The sequence below is a fragment of the Felis catus genome, chromosome D2 (genome assembly GCF_018350175.1).
Source record: "Felis catus isolate Fca126 chromosome D2, F.catus_Fca126_mat1.0, whole genome shotgun sequence".
Lineage (NCBI taxonomy): Eukaryota > Metazoa > Chordata > Mammalia > Carnivora > Felidae > Felis > Felis catus.
In genome coordinates, this window is record NC_058378.1 from 52,015,422 (window position 1) to 52,034,155 (window position 18,734).

At 40.4% G+C, this 18,734-nt stretch overlaps 1 long non-coding RNA gene across 2 annotated transcripts; it reads right to left on the minus strand.

Annotated features, from left to right (window-relative positions):
* Positions 1-251: 251 nt before the first annotated feature.
* On the minus strand, positions 252-18,609 carry LOC109492583. Of its 2 annotated transcripts, XR_006587167.1 has the most exons (6): positions 18,384-18,609; positions 17,475-17,560; positions 16,527-16,662; positions 7,640-7,886; positions 6,421-6,496; positions 252-300 (listed from the first exon to the last, which is right to left on the minus strand). It is a non-coding gene; the product is annotated as an uncharacterized LOC109492583 (long non-coding RNA). The 2 variants fall into 2 exon arrangements; XR_002736880.2 differs by lacking the exon at positions 7,640-7,886 and having other exon boundaries at positions 258-300; positions 18,384-18,606.
* Positions 18,610-18,734: the final 125 nt, after the last annotated feature.

Consider the following 18,734-nt stretch of genomic DNA (forward strand, 5'->3'; position numbering starts at 1 on the left):
TATGGACACAGCCGTGAGCAAACCTAAGGATTCTAGAGTAGCTGGTAATTGAACCAGTTAGGGAAATGAACCTAGGGATCATAATAATTTTGTTTCTTTATTTGTTTTAAGAACAGAAATGGTGGGGCACCTGGGTGGCTCAGTCGGTTAAGCGGCCGACTTCGGCTCAGGTCATGATCTCGCGGTCCGTGGGTTTGAGCCCCGCGTCGGGCTCTGTGCTGACAGCTCAGAGCCTGGAGCCTGTTTCAGATTCTGTGTCTCCCTCTCTCTGAGTCTCCCCCGTTCATGCTCTGTCTCTCTCTGTCTCAAAAATAAATAAATGTTAAAAAAATAAAAAAAAAAAGAACAGAAATGGTAAAAATTTTAAATGTTACTTTAAAAAAAATATTTGGGGGCGCCTGGGTGGCTCAGTCAGTTAAGCATCCGACTTTGGCTGAAGTCATGATCTCACGATTCCATGAGTTCAAGGTCAACGTCAGGCTCTGCACTGACAGTATGGAGCCTGCTTGGGATTCTCTCTCTTCCTGTCTCTCTGACTATCCCTCATTCGTGCGTGCTTCCTGTATCTCAAAATAAATTTTAAAACTTAAAAAAAAAAAAGTTTGTCTTCATCATAGGAAAGTGGTGTTTAGAAAGAATTCCACTCATCTATTTTAACAAAGCTACTTAGTTTTTTTAAGCAAAAACTACAGCATCAAAAGCCAGCTTTAGTGCAAAATTAACAAACCAAAATTTAGTAATTTACGATAAAAGCTTTTAAAAATTAATTTTTGAAAAGTAAAAGCTACTCCCCCAAAAAATGTACTAACATTTTATATTTTTGCCATATATAGTTTGCCCATAGTGAAAAGGCAATTCATTCTGAAAATAAAGATGGAGTAAATGACATTTTAGACTCATTTCTAAGTAAATAAAGAAGGTTCTATCAAAATCCATAATCTTATAAATTCAAAGAAATCATGTGCTATGATAAATAACTATTCCTTGCAAACTGGTGCAGCCATTGTGGGAAACAGTAAAAAGTTAAAAATAGAACTATCCTATGATGGAGCAAGTGTACTACTGGCTATTTACCCAAAGAATCCAAAAATCCTAATTCAAAGGGATACATGCAGGGGCACCTGGGTGGCTCAGTCGGTTATTTCAGCTCAAGTCATGATCTCATGGTTCATGGGTTTGAGCCTCAAGTCGGGCTCTGCTCTGACAGTGAAGAGCCTGCTTGGGATTCTCTCTCTGTCTCTCTCTCTCTCCCTCTCAGAATAAATAATTTTTTTTAAAAAAAGGGATACATGAACCTCAATGTTTGTAAGCAGCATTATTTACAATAGCCAAACTGTGTAAACAGACTAAGTTATCTATCAACTGGTGAATGGATAAAGAAGATGTAGTATCTATATACAACAGAATATTACTCAGCCATAAAAAAGAATGATATCTGGCCATTTGCAATGACATGGATGGAGCTAGCAAGTATTATGCTTAGCGAAATAAGTCAGAGAAAGTCAAATGCCATATGATTTCACTCATAGGTGAAATCTTAGAAACAAAACAAACAAGCAAAGGAAAAAGAGGGGAAGAGAGAGAGAGAGAAAGAGAGGGAAACCAAGAAACAGACTCGTAGTTATAGCAAACAAACTGATGGTTACCAGAGGGGATGGGGGGGGGGGCGGGGCAGCGATGGGTTAAGTAGCTGGTGGGGATCAAGGAGTGCGCTTGCTGTGATGAGCATCAGGTGACCTATGGAAGTGTTGCATCTTTGCATTATACACCTTAACTAATATTACACTGTTAGGTAACTAGAATTTAAATAAAAACTTAAAAAAAAACTTTAAAAACCTATACCACAAGTCTACAGCGTGAATACATAACTAAAATTGGTTCAGAGCGTTGCCGGAGGGGTAGCGGGAGGTGGGATGGTCAGACTGGGAAAGGGGCATTAAAGAATCTACTCCTGAAATCATGGTTGCACCACATGCTAACTAACTTGTATGTAAATTAAACAAATAAAGTTAAAAAAAAAATCAACTAGAGTTGGTTCAGAGACAACGCTGAGCATGATTATTCCATACAAGAACTGCAAAAGAAAATCACAATTAAGTATGGTTGGTATCTGAATATAAGATTTCTGAAAACTGGCAATCCATTTGCTTAGTTTCCAGAGCAGCATCTGTTATAGCAATGTGTCAAATAGTTCACGCCTTTGAAACATTAGGGTTGTTTTCGATTAAAGCACCCAGGTCTTTTCAGTAAGCCCAATGTGCGTAAGATAATGCTTAAATTGTCCTAAAATGAGGAATTTTGGTTGCTAAAGGCGAAAAAGAGGCTGACATTACAGAGGCCTTGCTCCAAGTTGCATTCCTTGTAGTAAAAACAGGTGTAAGTTATACAGTTGATAGGAACGTTGTGACAAGAACCACGATCAGTAAAAGTGGTGTTTTTCTCTTAGAATAAAGCATAACAACCTACTGGCAAAATTTCTTCATCAAATAAGACTACTGAAGTCTGAATATCTGGAACACAGTTGTAGAAGGCCATTACTATCACATATCCATGCCAGAAGATATTTCACTCTGTAGTTGCTCAAAACCAGGATGCCTGGGTGGCTCAGTCAGTTAAATGCCTGACGTCAGCGTAGTTCGTGATCTCATGGTTTGTGAGCTTGAGCCCCACTTCGGGTGAGCACAAGCCCCACTTCTCTCTCTCTCTCTCTTTCTCTGCCCCTTGTGGGATTCTCTCTCTCTGCCCCTCGTTCACTTGTGCCCTCTCTCAAAAAAACAAATTACAGTTGCTCAAAACCACTGAAATTATGAATCACCTTTAACATTGTACACATTATATTACATGATTCTATACATTATGATGATAGATAATAGATAGTATTATATATTAGGTATATATTAGATAATGGAGAGGCCCTTGATGGCTTCATGTGTTTATCACGGCAAATGCATGCTACACGGAACGAGACTGTGGTTAACAAATATTTTGTGAGTCTGTGGTGTGAAACGGAAAATGGATAACGGATCTGGTAGTAACGGAGTAGCAGCTATACGTTAGAGCAGGGGATGTGCTTCTGTGCAAATCAAAGACGCAGCAGCCCAGAGCCAATCCACAGGCTGCCATGGCCAGCCACAGAGCCCAGCCAGCTATGTACTCCTGCCTCCCAGTCTTTACTCAGTGTAAAGGAAATGGTGACAAGTGTGACAATCATCAAGGTGCAGCTAATATTTTTTTGTTTATTTATTTTGAGAGAGAGAGAGAGAGAGAGAAAGAGAGCATGAGCAGGGGAGGGACAGAGAGAGAGGGAAAGAGAATCCTAAGCAGGCCCTGCACTGTCAGCACAGAGCCCAACATGGGGCTTGAACCCACGAACCGTGAAATCACGACCTGAGCCAAAATGGAGAGTTGGATGCTTAACCAACTGAGCCACCCAGGCGCCCCAAGGTGCAGCTAATATTTCATGTTTGTGATGAGAGGAAATTTTAAGAGTAAAATTGTTTTTTCATGTCAAAGTAGCCGTTTGATCACACAGTGTTTAAAATGCTAAGAATACGGGCGCCTGGGTGGCTTGGTTGGTTAAGCGTCCGACTTCGGCTCAGGTCATGATCTCACAGTCCGTGAGTTCGAGCCCCGCGTCGGGCTCTGTGCTGACAGCTCAGAGCTTGGAGCCTGTTTCAGATTCTGTGTCTCCCTCTCTCTCTGCCCCTCCCCTGTTCATGCTCTGTCTCTCTCTGTCTCAAAAATAAATAAACGTTAAACAAAAATTTTTTTTAAAAAATGCTGAGAATAAAATATTGTTCTAGATTCTCATCATGCTTGTAAAGACCCTTTTTAAGATTTCAAATGGCTTCCTTAAGCTGCGCATCTCAGAAATATACCTAGTATCTTGAATAGCCAGAACTTCTTATTTTAAGGTTAAAAATATCATTATGGTCATAATGCTGAAGTTAACATGCTAAGATTTCATAAGAAAACTGAATTGCAGTGAAAATGATTCAATAGTCAAGAATTGCACTCTGCCAGCCCTTGATTCTCTTTATTCTTCAAAGAAAGAAACCTATGGTATATTAATGGGCAGATCTTAAAACTGCAACCAGATGCTACAAGAGAACATCAAGAAATATTTCTCTCTTTTTTTAATGTTTTTTTTTTTTTTGAGGGGGGGTGAGGAGGCAGAGCACGAGCAGAGCAGGGACTAGAGAGAGGGAGACAGAATCTGAAGCAGGCTCTAGGCTCTGAGCTGTGAGCACAGAGCCTGACATGGGGCTCGAACTCACAAACTGGGAGATCATGACCTGAGCCCAAGTCGGACGCTCAACCGACTGAGCCACCCAGGCGCCCCATCAAGAAATATTTCTTAGAGCCACACACAATCAAAGAGTGTTATTAGATATTCAAATGTTTGAAACACTTGAAACATTAGCATCTGACTGAGAACCAAATGTGCTGTTCAGAGAAAAATCTCCCCACACTTTTGGATCTCCCCACAGTTTTGGATCTGTATTCAGTCCAAAAATCCAAAACTATCTGACAAAGTCTGCAAACATTTGTTCCCACTTCCGATGACTTGTAATTGTGAATTAGCATGTTCTAACTTAGAAGAAAATAAAGAGTAAGAAAACAGCTACATAAAACCCGAACTGCAGTTCAGGTCAGCCATGATCAAACCTGTCAGAGATTATTAATTTTAATATGCTTTACTTTTTAAAATGCTAATACATTGTAAACTTAAAATTGACTCATTGTAGATGCTCTAAAACTCCATTAAGTTGGCCATGGACATTAAAAGTTAGAGAGAGGTGCCCGGGGGGCTCAGTCGGTTAAGCATTTGACCCTCAATTATGGCTCAGGTCACGGATCTCACGGTCATGAGATCGAGCCCCACATCAGGCTCCCAGCCTGCTGAAGATTCTCTCTCTTCCCTTCCTCTCCCCCCAAAAAGAGAAACACAGACTTATAATAAGTTATGACGAGAGAGTGTTTTACTCTGTTCCTGCACACCACTGATCTACAGCTAGCATCCAAGGTTTCAGGCAGGAACCAGAGGCAGAGCCATTCTCTTCCTACTTACGAGTCATGGAAGTGGATATTGTTACTATGCCATACTATTTTTATAAATAAGAAAACTGTAATTTGGGTAAGTAAAATGAGCAGAGTCATATAGATTAGACACACGAGAAGCAGACTGAAAACAGATCTTCTCACCCCTAATTCAGAGTCCGATTTACCCCATTCTTTCTCAGCATTGGAGACTTTGGGTACATTTGGCATAGTACAATGCTTTTTGGTTTGTTTTGTTTGATTTTTAAATATTTCTTGATTTTTCCTTTTAAGTCATTTTTTGAGAGAGAGAGAAAGAGCGCGAGCCGGGGAGGGGCAGAGAGAAAGGGAGACAGAGAATCTAAAGCAGGCTCCAGGCTCTGAGCTGTCAGCACAGAGCCCCATGCAGGTCTCAAACTCACCAACCTGTGAAATCATGACCTGAGCTGAAATCTGACACTTAACCAACTGAGCCACTCAGGCACCCCTGGCTTTGTTTTTTGTTTTTGTTTTTGTTTTTCTTATTTAGTATTCTTTTTTTCTGTGTTTTTTTTTAGTATAGTTGACACATTGCTCTGGTTATTTAAACCCTCAACTTAAATGAATGCTTATTATCCTAGATCTCTGAGTTGATGGCCACTTAGCTAACTGAAGTTCCTACATCACAACTAACTGCAAAGCACCTGTTCTCTCTTTCGTATGTATTAGTGCAAAGCACCAGTTTCTCTCCCTACCCCACAGCCCGCCTCCCACTTCACTTCCAGACCTGCACGTAAAACAAGGAAGCGGCTGAAAACTGAATACTTTTTTTTTTTCTATACCTTGAACCAACATTATGGATTGCAGTTGGGCTGAAGGTTCATATTCATCCTATTTAACGGGTCTTTAAAACTCAGCAGAACTGTTTCCACTAGATGGCGGTCTTTACCAAGAACTGTAAGAGCTATGCCAGCTTGTGGCAATTTACAAGTTGTAAAGCCTGCCTTTCAGAGAGGTGAGTATACTTACTCAGACAAACTTTCTGTCTGTGATTCCATTTTTTAGCCCCCACTGTGGAAAAAGCCAATAAATGCAAATATAATGTGCTTTTTAAAAACAGAAGAGAAATCGTGTTTCAAGTTGAAATTTTTCTTTGTTATTTTCTTTTTTGGGTTGAAACATATTTGACCTATAACTGTGTCAATTTAAGGCGTCAACACGTTAATCTGTTACATTCATATGCTGTAATATGACTGTAGTGATAATTAGCACCTCTATCATGTTACGTGTTTGTCATTTAAGTGGGATAGTTACGTTCTAGTCTCATAGCAAGTTTGATGATGGTAAAACAATATTGCTGTTTCTGGTCACTGTACTGTGCATTAGACCTCTGGGACTTACCATTCTCTGGCTTGTTGCCTTAAACAACATCTGAAAATATTCTTGAAGAAATAAGGACTTTCTCCCAGAAGAAAGACTGAAAGACATATATAAAAAATTATCTCTTGTAATTGTCGTTCATAGTCTCAGAACAAAAAATACCTGTTGGGCACCTGAGTGGCTCAGTCGGTTAAGCATCTGACTCTTGATTTCAGATCAGGACATGATTTCACAGTTTGTGGGATTGAGCCCCACATCTGATTCTGTGCTGACAGCACAGAGCAAGCTTGGGATTCTCTCTCTCTCTCTCTCTCTCTCTCTCAAAATAAATGAATAAACATTAATTTTTTTTTTAGGGGCTCCTGGGTGGCTCAGTTGGTTGGGTGTACGACTTCAGCTCAGGTCATGATCTTATGGTTTGTGAGTTGGATCCCCATATGAGGCTCTGTGCTGACAGCTCAGAGCCTGGAACCTGCTTCGAATCCTGTGTCTCCCTCTCTCTCTGCCTCTCCCCTCCCCCCCCTCCCCCCAGCTCATGCTCTGTCTCTCTCTCTCGAAAATAAATAAAAACATTAAAAGAATAAGTAAATTAAATTAAATAATTTTTTTTAACTTTTAAAGTACTTGTTGGTTCTAAAAATTGTGCACGACATTTGGGAGAAGCAATTGGCTATTGCTATTTATAGTTGGCATTTGTTTTATATCTTTTCTCCAAGTGATAGTATTTTTAAGTTAAAATATAATCTACTGAGTAGAATTTATCATGTGCTACACAGTTTCTCCTCTCGTTATCAATGAGATTGTTTCTTCCCTTTAAATGCTTTGTTATGTATTAGTATTTAATGACTTGTTATTTGATTAGTAGAAATAATTCTTTAAAAAAAAATTTTATGTTTATTTATTTGAGAAAGAGAGAGAGAGAGAGTACGAGCAGGGGAAGGGCAGAGAGAGAGAGAGCGAGAGAGCAGAATCCGAAGTAGGTTCCAGGCTCTGAGCTGTCAGCACACAGCCTGACGAGGGACTCGAACTCATGAACCGTGGGATCATGACCTGAGCTGAAGTTGGACGCTCAACCGACTGCACCACCCAGGTGCCCCTACTTTTCTTTCCCCCCGCGCCCCCCCCCCCCCCACCCTGAGATTTGGAGGGCAGAAGCAACGCAGCAACCATGATTTTCATGTTTGGAACTCCGCAGCAGGCACTGTTCTAGCTGGTACACGTTGTTCCTTCTCTCTCTTACCTCATGGCTCCCCTTGTTGACCTGGGAACCTCGTGGGGCCTGCAGTTGTTCCAACTTCCTGTGACTCCTCTTTCACCTCCTCTGACTTCTGTTAATTTGATCGTCTTTAGTTTCTCTCAATAATGATTTGTAGTTCTTTGGTGTGATGGTCTTGCCCAACTTTTATTATATCTATTGCCAGGTATGTGATGTTTTTGATGCAATTGGAGATTTCATCTTTTTAAATTTCATTTGCTACTGTCTGTGACTGGTAGATAAAAATACAAGTTGATTTTTACATTTCGATCACGTATCCTACATGTATCCTACAACCTTGCTTAAATTTAGTTTTAATAATTCATGAACACTTTTGGGTGTTCTACATACACAATCATGACATCTGAGATTAATGTGTTCCCTTCTTCCTTTTCCTTTTTTGGACTGCCTGGGACCTCTAGCATAGTACTGAGTAGCAGTGGTCATAAAAGGTAAACTTGTCGGGACGCCTGGGTGGCTCAGCTGGTTAAGCGTCCAACTTCAGCTCAGGACATGATCTCACCATTCGCGGGTTCGAACCCCACTCGTGTGGGGCTCTGTGCTGACAGCTCAGTTCAGAGCCTGGAGCCTGTTTCGGATTCTGTGTCTCCTTCTCTCTCTGCCCCTCCCCCGCTTGTGTGTTCGCTCTCTCTCTCTCAAAAATAAATCTTTAAAAAAAAAAAAAGGTAACCATGTCTCACTGCCCATCTCAAGGGAGGGTTTGTAAATAACTCACTCTTGAATATTACATTTTCCATAGGTTTTTTGCAGATATTCCTTGTCGGATAAAAGAAATTCCTTCTACTCTAAATTTGCTAAGAGTTTTTACCATGAATGGTTTTATTGCACCTGCGTGGCTCAGTTGGTTAAGCGTCCAACTTCAGCTCAGGTCATGATCTCACACTCTTGAATTTGAGCCCAGCTCAAACTGTGCTGACAGCTCAGAGCCTGGAGATTGCTTAGGATTCTGTCTCTCTCTCCCTCTCCCTCTCTCTCTCTCTGCCCCTCCCCTGCTCATACTCTGTCTCTCTCTCTCTCTCTCTCTCTCTCAAAAATAAATAAACATTAAAAAAATTATCATGAATGGTTTTTGCGTGATCAAATGTTTTTTTCTGCATCTACTGAGATGATCATGAGTTTCTTCTTTTTTCTGTTAATATGGTGAGTTACACTGGTAATTTTCAAATGTCAAACCAACCTCAACAAAAGTCAGTTTGGTCATTATACATCATCCCATGTACACATTAATCGATCAAATTTACTAATATTTTGTTTAGAATTTCTGTATATCTCTTCTTTTTTTGAGAGAGAGAGGAAGAAAGCATGCAAATGTGTGCACCAGCAGGGGAAGGGCAGAGGGAGGGGGAGAGAGAGAATCTTAAGCAGGTTCCACACCCAGTACAGGGTTCGACTCGGAGCTCAGTCCCACCACCAGGATATCGTGATCTGACCTAAATTCAAGAGTCACCCGCTTAACCGACTGAGCCACCCGGACGCCCCTGCATATCTCTTCTTAGAAGAGATTGGCCTTATAGGCCAATTTTCATTTCATTTCTTAATGTCCTTTTCAAGCTTTGGTACCAGAAGTTATGTTTAAAATGAATTGGAAGTGTTTCACCTTTTTCTTTTCTCTGGAGGAGTTGTATAAAATTGATGTCATTTGTTCCTGAAATATTTGAAAGGATTTACCCATAAGGCCATGTGGGACTGAAGACTTCTTAATGAGAAAGTTTTTAATTTCAGAATCAACGTATTTAGTTGATATGGGACTGACTATACACTCTGTGCTGTATGTATCATCTTATTTTATTTTAATGCCTATATAGTCTATAGCAATGGCCTCTTTTTATTACTGATATTGGAATTTTGTGCTTTCTCTATCTTTTTTCCCTGACTTACTTTGCTAGAGGTCTCTCAAATTTACTAGTCTTTTCAAAGACCCAACTTTTGTGCCTGTCATTTTTCTCTACTACGCATTTGCTCTCTATTGAATTAATTTCTGTTCACATCTTCAATTACTTCCTCCTACTTTTATAGATGTATCTTGCTGTTGTTTTTCTAAATTCTCAAGATGAATATTTAAATACTTCATTTTCAGTCTTTCATTTCCAACTACAGATTTCTGGGGCACCTGTGTGGCTCAGTTGGTTCAGCGTCCGACTCTTGGTCTCTGCTCAGGTCATGATCTCATGGTTCATGGGTTCGAGCCCCACATTCCACATCCGCCTGCTTGCAGGCAGTGTGGAGCCTGCTTGGAATTCTCTCTCTCTCTGTCTCTCTCTCTCTCTCTCTCTTTCTTTCTCTCTCCCCTTCCCTCTTTCTGCCTCTCTCCCCAGCTTGCACTCTCTCATTTTCTCTTTCAAAATAACTTAAAGCTACAAATTTCCCTGTATCTTTTTGGAAGAACACAATTTAAGCCACTACACAGCCTTAAATTAATTATTACTTTTAGTACTTCCCTGGCAATGTTAGGACTTTAGAACACTTTTTTTTTTTTTTTTTTTTTTTAAAGAAAGGCAGACTGCCACGTGCAGTGCCTCATTTGGATGTGTCTGGAATCTTGGAAGCTTGACTACCCTATGTTCTCCTACAAATGGACCTTGAGAGCTTGTTTGGAGGTTCTAGCAGGAGAGTGCACCTACTCCTATACCCCTGACCGAAGAATGTCCTCCTCTATCGGGGAAGGTCATCCTCTTGGACCGAGCGCACAGCTTCGGGAGGGATGCACATGGAGCGGTGAGGGAGGAAGGGGACACCCGCCTAGCCAGCTAGATCAGCCGAATCAACCCTGACGATCAATGGGGTGACAGATGTCGCAGCCAGATCACCCTCACATCCAGGACTTTAGAACACTTTAACTCCATTTACCATTTCCTGCCTTTTGTGTTATTGTTATTGTATATTAATTCTACATATTTAAAAAAATTTTTTTTACATTTATTCATTTTTGAGAGACAGAGAGAGACAGAGCACAAGCAAGGGAGGGGCAGAGAGAGAGGGAGACACAGAATCTGAAGCAGGCTCCAGGCTCCGAATGGTCAGCACAGAGCCCGACGTGGGGCTCAAACTCACGAGCTGTGAAATCATGACCTGAGCCGAAGTCGGCTGCTTAACCCACTGAGCCACCCAGGCCCCTGCTTTCCCTTTTTCTCTTAGTCTGCTGGATCTTCAATTTACCTGTATGTCAGACCTGTTCACTATGTCCCATTTGTGTCTGCTGAAATTCTCTTTTTCTTAATCTATTTTCTCCTTCTTTTTCTCTATTTTCTTATATCTATTCATCAAAGTTATGCTTAAAATTTGGCTGATATCTATAATTCTGAATCACCTGTCTGAGCTTTCTCTTGTGTTTTTGGTCATTTCGTACTGTTCCTTGGTATGCTTGATACCTCTTGATTGACAGTCAGATATTGTTTGAAAATTTACAGAAGCTCTGGATGATGAGGGAATCTCCAAGGAATGTTCTCCATTTACTCTGCTAGGCAGGCAGAGTTAGGGCTGATCACCTTAATCTACTCAGGAATGAAATGACTCAATATCGGGCTGCAGTTTTCCTAAAGGCTTTTTCTACCCCTTCATCATTCCCACAGGTCATGGAGGCGGAACCTCAGGGAACTGCCCAGACTGTAGGTGGGAACTCTACAGACCTGTCTTGAACTCTAATCCTTGATACTTTAGTAGCCTGAGATGGCCACAATCTCCACTCTGCTTTTCAGAAAGCCTCTGCCCAGCTTCTTGCCTCCTATACTTTGCAGGTTCAGAATTCATCAAAATAGCTTGGAAAAAACTAACCAATGGGGATCAGTTTTCTGCCTGGCCAGGCTTCAGTCTCTTTAGATCCACAGGATCACCAAAAGCTCTGATGGTTTCTCTGCCTTCCAGCAGCGGCCCTTTCCCCAAGCATTTTATGGGTTTTCAGCCACATTCCTTGAATCCATAATTGTGAAATTCCCCATGGAAAAAACACAACTGCAGGATGTTAGCTCAGCTCTCCATGGTTTTCCCCTGATCAGAATTTTGACCTCTCAAGTTCTAAGTTGCCTTAGCAGCATCCCTAGACTCAAGATTTTTTTTTTAATTTTTTAAATGTTTATTTATTTTTGACAGGGAGAGACAGAGCATGAGCAGGGGAGGGGCAGAGAGAGAGAGGGAGACACAGAATCCAGAGTGGGCTCCAGGCCCTGAGCTGTCAGCAGCACAGAGCCTGACGTGGGGCTTGAACTCACAACCCGCAAGATCGTGACCTGAGCCAAAGTCAGATGCTCAACCGACTGAGCCACGCAGGCGCCCCCAAGATTTTTTTTTAATTCAACCTCTCTAGTTATTCTTAAAGGATGCATTATTCTGCCATAAGTTACTCTATCATACTAAATAAAAGTAGAAGTTCTAACCACAGAGTTTTAGAGCTCCCCCTCCATTAAAGCTATTGATTATCACTCAGGAAGCTAAACCGCTGAATAAGAGAGTTTATCTTTTTTTAATTATTATTGAGAGAGAGAGAGAGAGATTGAGTGCATGCATGAGCAGAAGCAGGGTAGGGGCAGAGAGAGAAAGAGAATCCCAAGCAGGGTCTGAGCTGTCAGCACAGAGCTCTAACTCACTAACCCTGAGATCATGACCTGAGGCAAGATCAAAAGTCAGATGCTTAACCCACTGAACCACCTAGGCACCCCAATCGTCTTTCTTAAATCAGGTATATGATGGTCTCTAAATCCCAACTGTAATTAGTGTGTCCTATGACAAAATATACATTTAAATTATAGAATTTATCATTGGACTATTTTGTCCAGAAACGAATGAGAAAAATAAATATGCAAAATAAGAAGTATTTCTCACAGCTCTGGATGCTGGGGCCAGCAAATTCATGTCCAGTGAAAGCCCTCCTTTTGGTTTGCAGATGGCCGCCTTCTTGCTGGATCTTTACATGGTGGAGACATCATCTCTCTTATGTTTCTTCTGAGGGCACTAATCCCATTGTGAGGACTCATGGCCTAATTACCTCCCAAAGGCTCCACATCCAAAAACCTTTACACTGGGGATCAGGGCTTCGACATATGAGTGTTGGTGGAGACCCATTCAGTCCATAGCAGCCGTGAACTGTGTTCTATGATGAACTCAATGGTCTGTAGCTATATGTGGTAAATGCTGCATTTGCCACTGAGACCCCTCTCCAGAAATGGAGGACTTCTTCCTCAGCCGCTGGAAGTGCTGCAGGAAAGCAGCCCTCAGCTCTCAGCTTTCTTTGGGCATCGTTTGGCCTGAAGAAAAATGGCCCAAGATCATACCTCCTTCCAAAGGTAGCTCATATCCGGTAACTGATCAGTGCAGGAGGTATAAGTATCTGTTCCCCTTGGAACTTGGGATAGTTTTGAAGGGCCGTTCCAGATGCAGACTTTGTCATCAGGTTGGTTGATTGGGACTGCATCTCAGTTCAACTTTCTCCCTCTACCCAATCCTGTTTCATTCACCTCCCCAATAAAGACCACTGACTAATAAATGTCTTGCACGCTAATCTCTGTCTCAGAGTCAGCTTCCCAAAGAACTCAAGTTGTGACACAAACATTAACATAAGTACGTGTGTGTTAACCTTTGCTGATGTATTTTTCTCTTTTGCAGACCTCCATTTTTCAAACTTTCGGCAACAAACATTTTGGGAAAAGAAAAAAATACAGAAGTTTTTTGTGTGTGCTTTGTTTTTGGTTTTGTTTTTACAAAGTATGATGAGGATGTATTTCTATCGGCTTTAGCAATAACAAAATGTGCCGGATTTTTTGTCTCTGGCGAACATAAAATAGCTGAAAATACATAGACATTGAAAAGTCAAAATGCCGTCCCTATTTAATCAGAGGAATTCAAAGGAATACACAGATGAAAAGTAAATGCGCATATAATCAGTTCCCATTAGGTAGCAAGTTAAATACCAAGCCAAAGCTTCCTCACCAAATCATTTTGCAGTGGCTGTCTCCTTCCCAAGCTCCTGCAACATCACACTTGAGCAGAGGTCACTCAGTAAGCCTAAAGAGTTCCCTCACCACTCGTTCATTTGACCAACCTACCTGCCCAGTCTACCATTATCTTGTGAGCTGTCAATCCTATACATACCTATGTCTGACAAGCATTTCTTACAACCATCAGTGGCTCTGTGTATTAATTTCCCAGGACTGTTGTAACAAAGTACCACAAAACGAAGTGGCTCATAATAACAGAAATTTATTGTCTCATAATCCTGGAAGCTAGAAGTTTGAAATCAAGGTTTGAAATCGAGCAGGTCCATGCTTTCTCTGAAACACTCTATAGAAGAACTTCCCATGCTTCTTCTAGCTACTGGCGATTGCCAGCAATCCTCACATGAATTTTCCCCTATGTGTCTGTGTCTATGTGTCCTTATCTTTCTTGTAAGGGCTCTAGTGGTTGTAGTTGGGGCCCATCTTAATCCAGTATGACCTCAACTTAATTACATCAGCAAAGGCCCTATTTCCAAATAAGGTCACAGACTGAGATTCAAATTGCACATGATTTTAGAGGAGATACTATACAACTCAGTATGTATAGTCTGCCCTCGGGCTCTCCCAAACTCACATCCATCCCATGTGCAAAATACATTTTACCCTATCTCCAAATCCCCCCCAAACCTTAATGCATGGCAGCATTAAATCTAAATATCAACAATCAATTTGCTCTCTCTATGAAAAAAAATAAAGGATATTGAATACCTGTCTCATACCGTACTCCAAAATCAAGTCCAGAAGGATTAAGGACACTTACATGTAAAAGGCAAAAATTTTCACTTGTAGGAGAAAATAAAGGATGTGTTTTCCATCCTAGGATAAGGGAAATTTTCTTAAATAAACACACACTGGGACACAAAGTAGATGAAAATATTCATAATTCAACTATATTAAAATTGAGACGTCTTTTCTTTGGGAAAGTAAACAAGCAAGCCACAAACTGGGAGGAGGTAGTTTCAACACTGACAAAGGATTAGTATCCAGAGTGTATAAAGAATGCCCAGAGCTCAGTAGTAGAAGGCAAACAACCCAACAGAAAAATGGGCTAAAGATATAAGTAAGCATTTCATGAAGAGGAAATACAAATAGACTGTAAACATATGAAGAGATACACAACTTTATTTGCATTTTTACATCATCTTAATCATTTTTATGTGTACAGTACAGAAGCGTTAAGTATATTTGCATTGTCCTGTCACCATTCATTAAGAACTCCCACCTTTCAGATGAGAGCTGCAGGGCCACATCAAGCTTCCATGTATTCATGAGTCTATTTCTGGACTATATTTCATTCCATTGATTGATTTAGGTATTCCTCCTCCACTACATCGTAACACATCCTCCAATACTATCTTAGTACAACTTGGTAATAAATTTTGATATCAGGTAGGGCAAACCTCATACCTAACTCTTCTTTGCTTTTTTTTTTTTTTTTTTTTTTTTTAGATTTGGTCTCCCATATACGTTTTAGGATCCATCTCGAGTTCCTTGAAAACCCCATTGGGATTTTGATGAGACTTGCATTGAATTTATGGATCAATCTGGGAAGGATTGCTATGTTAGTGATATTGAGTCCTCCCACCCTTGGACATGGCATATCTCTCCATTTATTTAGGTCTTTTTTAGTGAATTTCAATAAAGTTTTATAGTTTTCTTCATACAGGTCTTGCACATTCTAGTTTTATTGCTATCATAAGTAGCAACTTTTTTTAAAATATGGCTTATCAAACTACTGTAAAAATGTTTTTAAAGCACTTGGAGACATTTTAATACGGGCTGAATATTAGATGATATTAAGGTATTGATGTGAATTTGGTTAGGTTAATATGTTTAAATGGTATTCATTATGGTAAAAGAAAGTAAGACCTTTATGTATTACAAACTTATATTTGGATATTTACTGGTAAAGTGACATGTTTCGTTTGTTTAAAAGTTAATAAAAATCATTTTAAATAGTTTATTTTACAAATGAGGAAGAGCTAAAAGAAGAATAGCAAAATAGTGACAAGTGTTGAAGCTGGCTAATAGATATGTGGGAGTTCATTATACTATTCTCCTTATTTTTGTGCATGTTTGAAATCGTCCACAATAGACTTTAAAATTATATTTTCTACTTATTTTTTCTAAGGTATAGAAAAAATACCTTACAGCAACCCTAACAAACTAGTCCACTTTATATAAATGGGATCATACAGTGTTTATCCTTTTTGTTACCAGCTTATTTGACTTGTCCTCAAGCTTCATCCATGTTACAGCATATGACAGGAATTCCTTCTTTTTTAAAAGATGGAATAATATTCTATGGTACATATATACCACATTTTGTTTATCCATTCATCTGCTGTGAACACGTACGTTGTTTCTACCTCCTGGCTATTGTGAATAATGCTGCTATGAACATGGGTGTGCAAATATCTCTTAGAGAGCCTGCTTTCAATTCTTCTGTATATACGCAAGAGGCATTACTGGATCATACGGTAGTGTGATTTTAAATTTTTTGAGGAAACACCATACTGTTTTCCCCAGTAAGTGCACCACTTTATAGTCCCACCAACAGCGCACAAGACTTATAAAATTTCTCTACATCCTCACCAGCCCTTATTATTTTCTGGCTTTTTGATAGTAGTCATCCTGATGGATGTGCAGTAGTATCCCACTGTGGTTTTGATTTGCATTTTCCTAATGATCATTCGGTTTTTAAAAATGCTAAGACCTTTTTGAGATACCATTTACATCCACTATATTTATTGGAAAAGTTAATCTGACAATACTAAGAATTGATGAGACAGAGACTTTTAAAAAACATGCTGCTGGGGGGCATGTAAATTATTAACAATCTCTTTTGAAGGACAATTTGGCATTACCTTGTAAAGTGAATTCATCTTCCTTAGATTCAGTAATTCCAGTCCTAGGTAGTTGGTTCCTGCAGTGCTTTTTAAACCTTGAGTCCACACTCATTTGTGAGTTCTGTAATCCATTTACTAAGAGTCACAATTAGCCCTGGAGAAGCAAATGTTGTTTTATTATTTTGTGAAACTTTTGTTTTATATACGTATGTTTACTGGTGGAAGACACTAATTGCATTTCTTACACTGTGAGTAATGGTGAAAAAGTTTGAAAACCTCTCATTAATTCTTGCACACGCATACCAAGAGAATGTATAAGAATGTTCACAGTAACAAAAATCGGAAGCAAACCTAGTGGCCCATAAAATTGTAAATTTGTGGTGTGTTCCTACAAGGCAACTCTATAAAGCAATGAAAATGCATGCATGCGACTTACATATGTATCCTTAAGTGAAAAAAACACCACAAAGACTGACATTTTTTTATTTTTGTTTTTTAAATTTTTTAAAGTTTATTTATTTTGAGAAAGAGAGCACAAGCAAGGGAGGGGCAGAGAGAAGGAGAGATCAAATCCCAAGCAGGCTCGGAGCCATCAGTGCAGAGCCTGATGTGGGGCCACAAACAGTGAGATGATGACCTGAGCTGAGATCAAGAGTCGGCTGCCTAGCCGAATATGCCACCCAGGTGCCCCAAGACTGACGTTTTTATAAAGCTTCCAAACGAGTAAAACTGAACAATATGTTGTTGAGAGATACACACATGGGAAGGGATTAATAAGAACAAATCAGTAAATAGGCAATAATAAAATTAGGAATACATTTGGCAGGTGGATGAAACGGGGAAAAAAGATGCAATAGTATTGGTGTCATAGGTCTTAGATGTATTCATGGATATTCATTTTATTAATATGCAACATAATTTAAACTTATACTAAATATATTATTTATATGTAATTATATAACTTACATATGTATAAAAAGGTTCCTTCCTAAAAGTGCATATTCTCTGTCTTCTTGCACAGTAGTGAATCAACCCAGTAGAAACTGAATTTCCTGAAAAACAGGTTAAGAAGTTAAAGACCACAGGGGGGGAAAATGCCTGTCAGCATGCCAAAGGTCAACATGTATCATTTCATGTAAGCATATCTTAACTTTCAAAAGTTCCCAGAGGCCAGGGCAGGGAGTAGGGAATGATAAATAGCTAGATCACCACCATTTTTTTCCTCTTAGTTTTGAAAGAGAGAGGGAGAGAGAATCCCAAGCAGGCTCTGTGCTATCAGCAAAGAGCAAAGACCCCCTCCCCCCCAGCCAGGGCTCTATCCCACGACCCTGGGATCATGACCCAAACTTAGAGGCTCAACCGACTAAGCCACCCAGGCGCCTGGCTAGATCACTACCTCAACCGTGACAATTATCTCTGTGGTTTTCTTGCTTCTGTAGTCTACATATACATCGCAAATCATTAAACTTTGTCAGCCATCCGTACACCCAGTGTATCCACACCTCATTCAAATCAGTACAATATTGATATATGTATGGGCCCGTTAGTTCTGAGCTAATAACGATAGCAAGAGTAATTAATCAGAGCCATCCCTCTCAATAATTTAGAATAGGAACAAACTTTCATCGCTCTCCTAATTTCCTTTAAATGAACTTGGGGCAGCTCATCCAAACTTCCCATGAAGTGGAAAGCAACTCATTCGTTTTCGAGAAGTGACTTACAAGAAGCAACAAAACAGCAGTTGTAGGGGAAGGGAAGAGACAGTAAACAGAAAAGAAATCCCCCGCCCCCACTCCACCCCCAGGAGAAAGGGATTGTGGAAACTGAAAAGTGGAGACTAAGAATTCTAAAAAAAATATGCAAGATCGGGAAAACCTTTCAAGCGCTCTTTTCAGTGTACAACAATAAGGAAATTCAGCTCAGGAAAACCATGCCTTTAAAAAAAAAAAAGGCAAGAAACAGAACCATTCGACTTCAGCAAAACCCACTGCAAAGATGGCGGTGGGACGAAGCCCCTTCTCCTCTCGCCGCCAAAGGTCCTCGCCTCGCATTTCCCACAAACCCCTCCGCGCCGCCCGGCTCGCAGAAACCTGCCGGGCCGGTCTCGGACCACTGCGCAAGCGCGGCACCACGTCACGTGCCCTCCCAGGGCTCAGCGGAGCTGGCAGGAGGGGCCTTGCCAGCTTCCGCCGCCGCGTCGCTTCGGGGCTCGAACGGCGGGTTCGT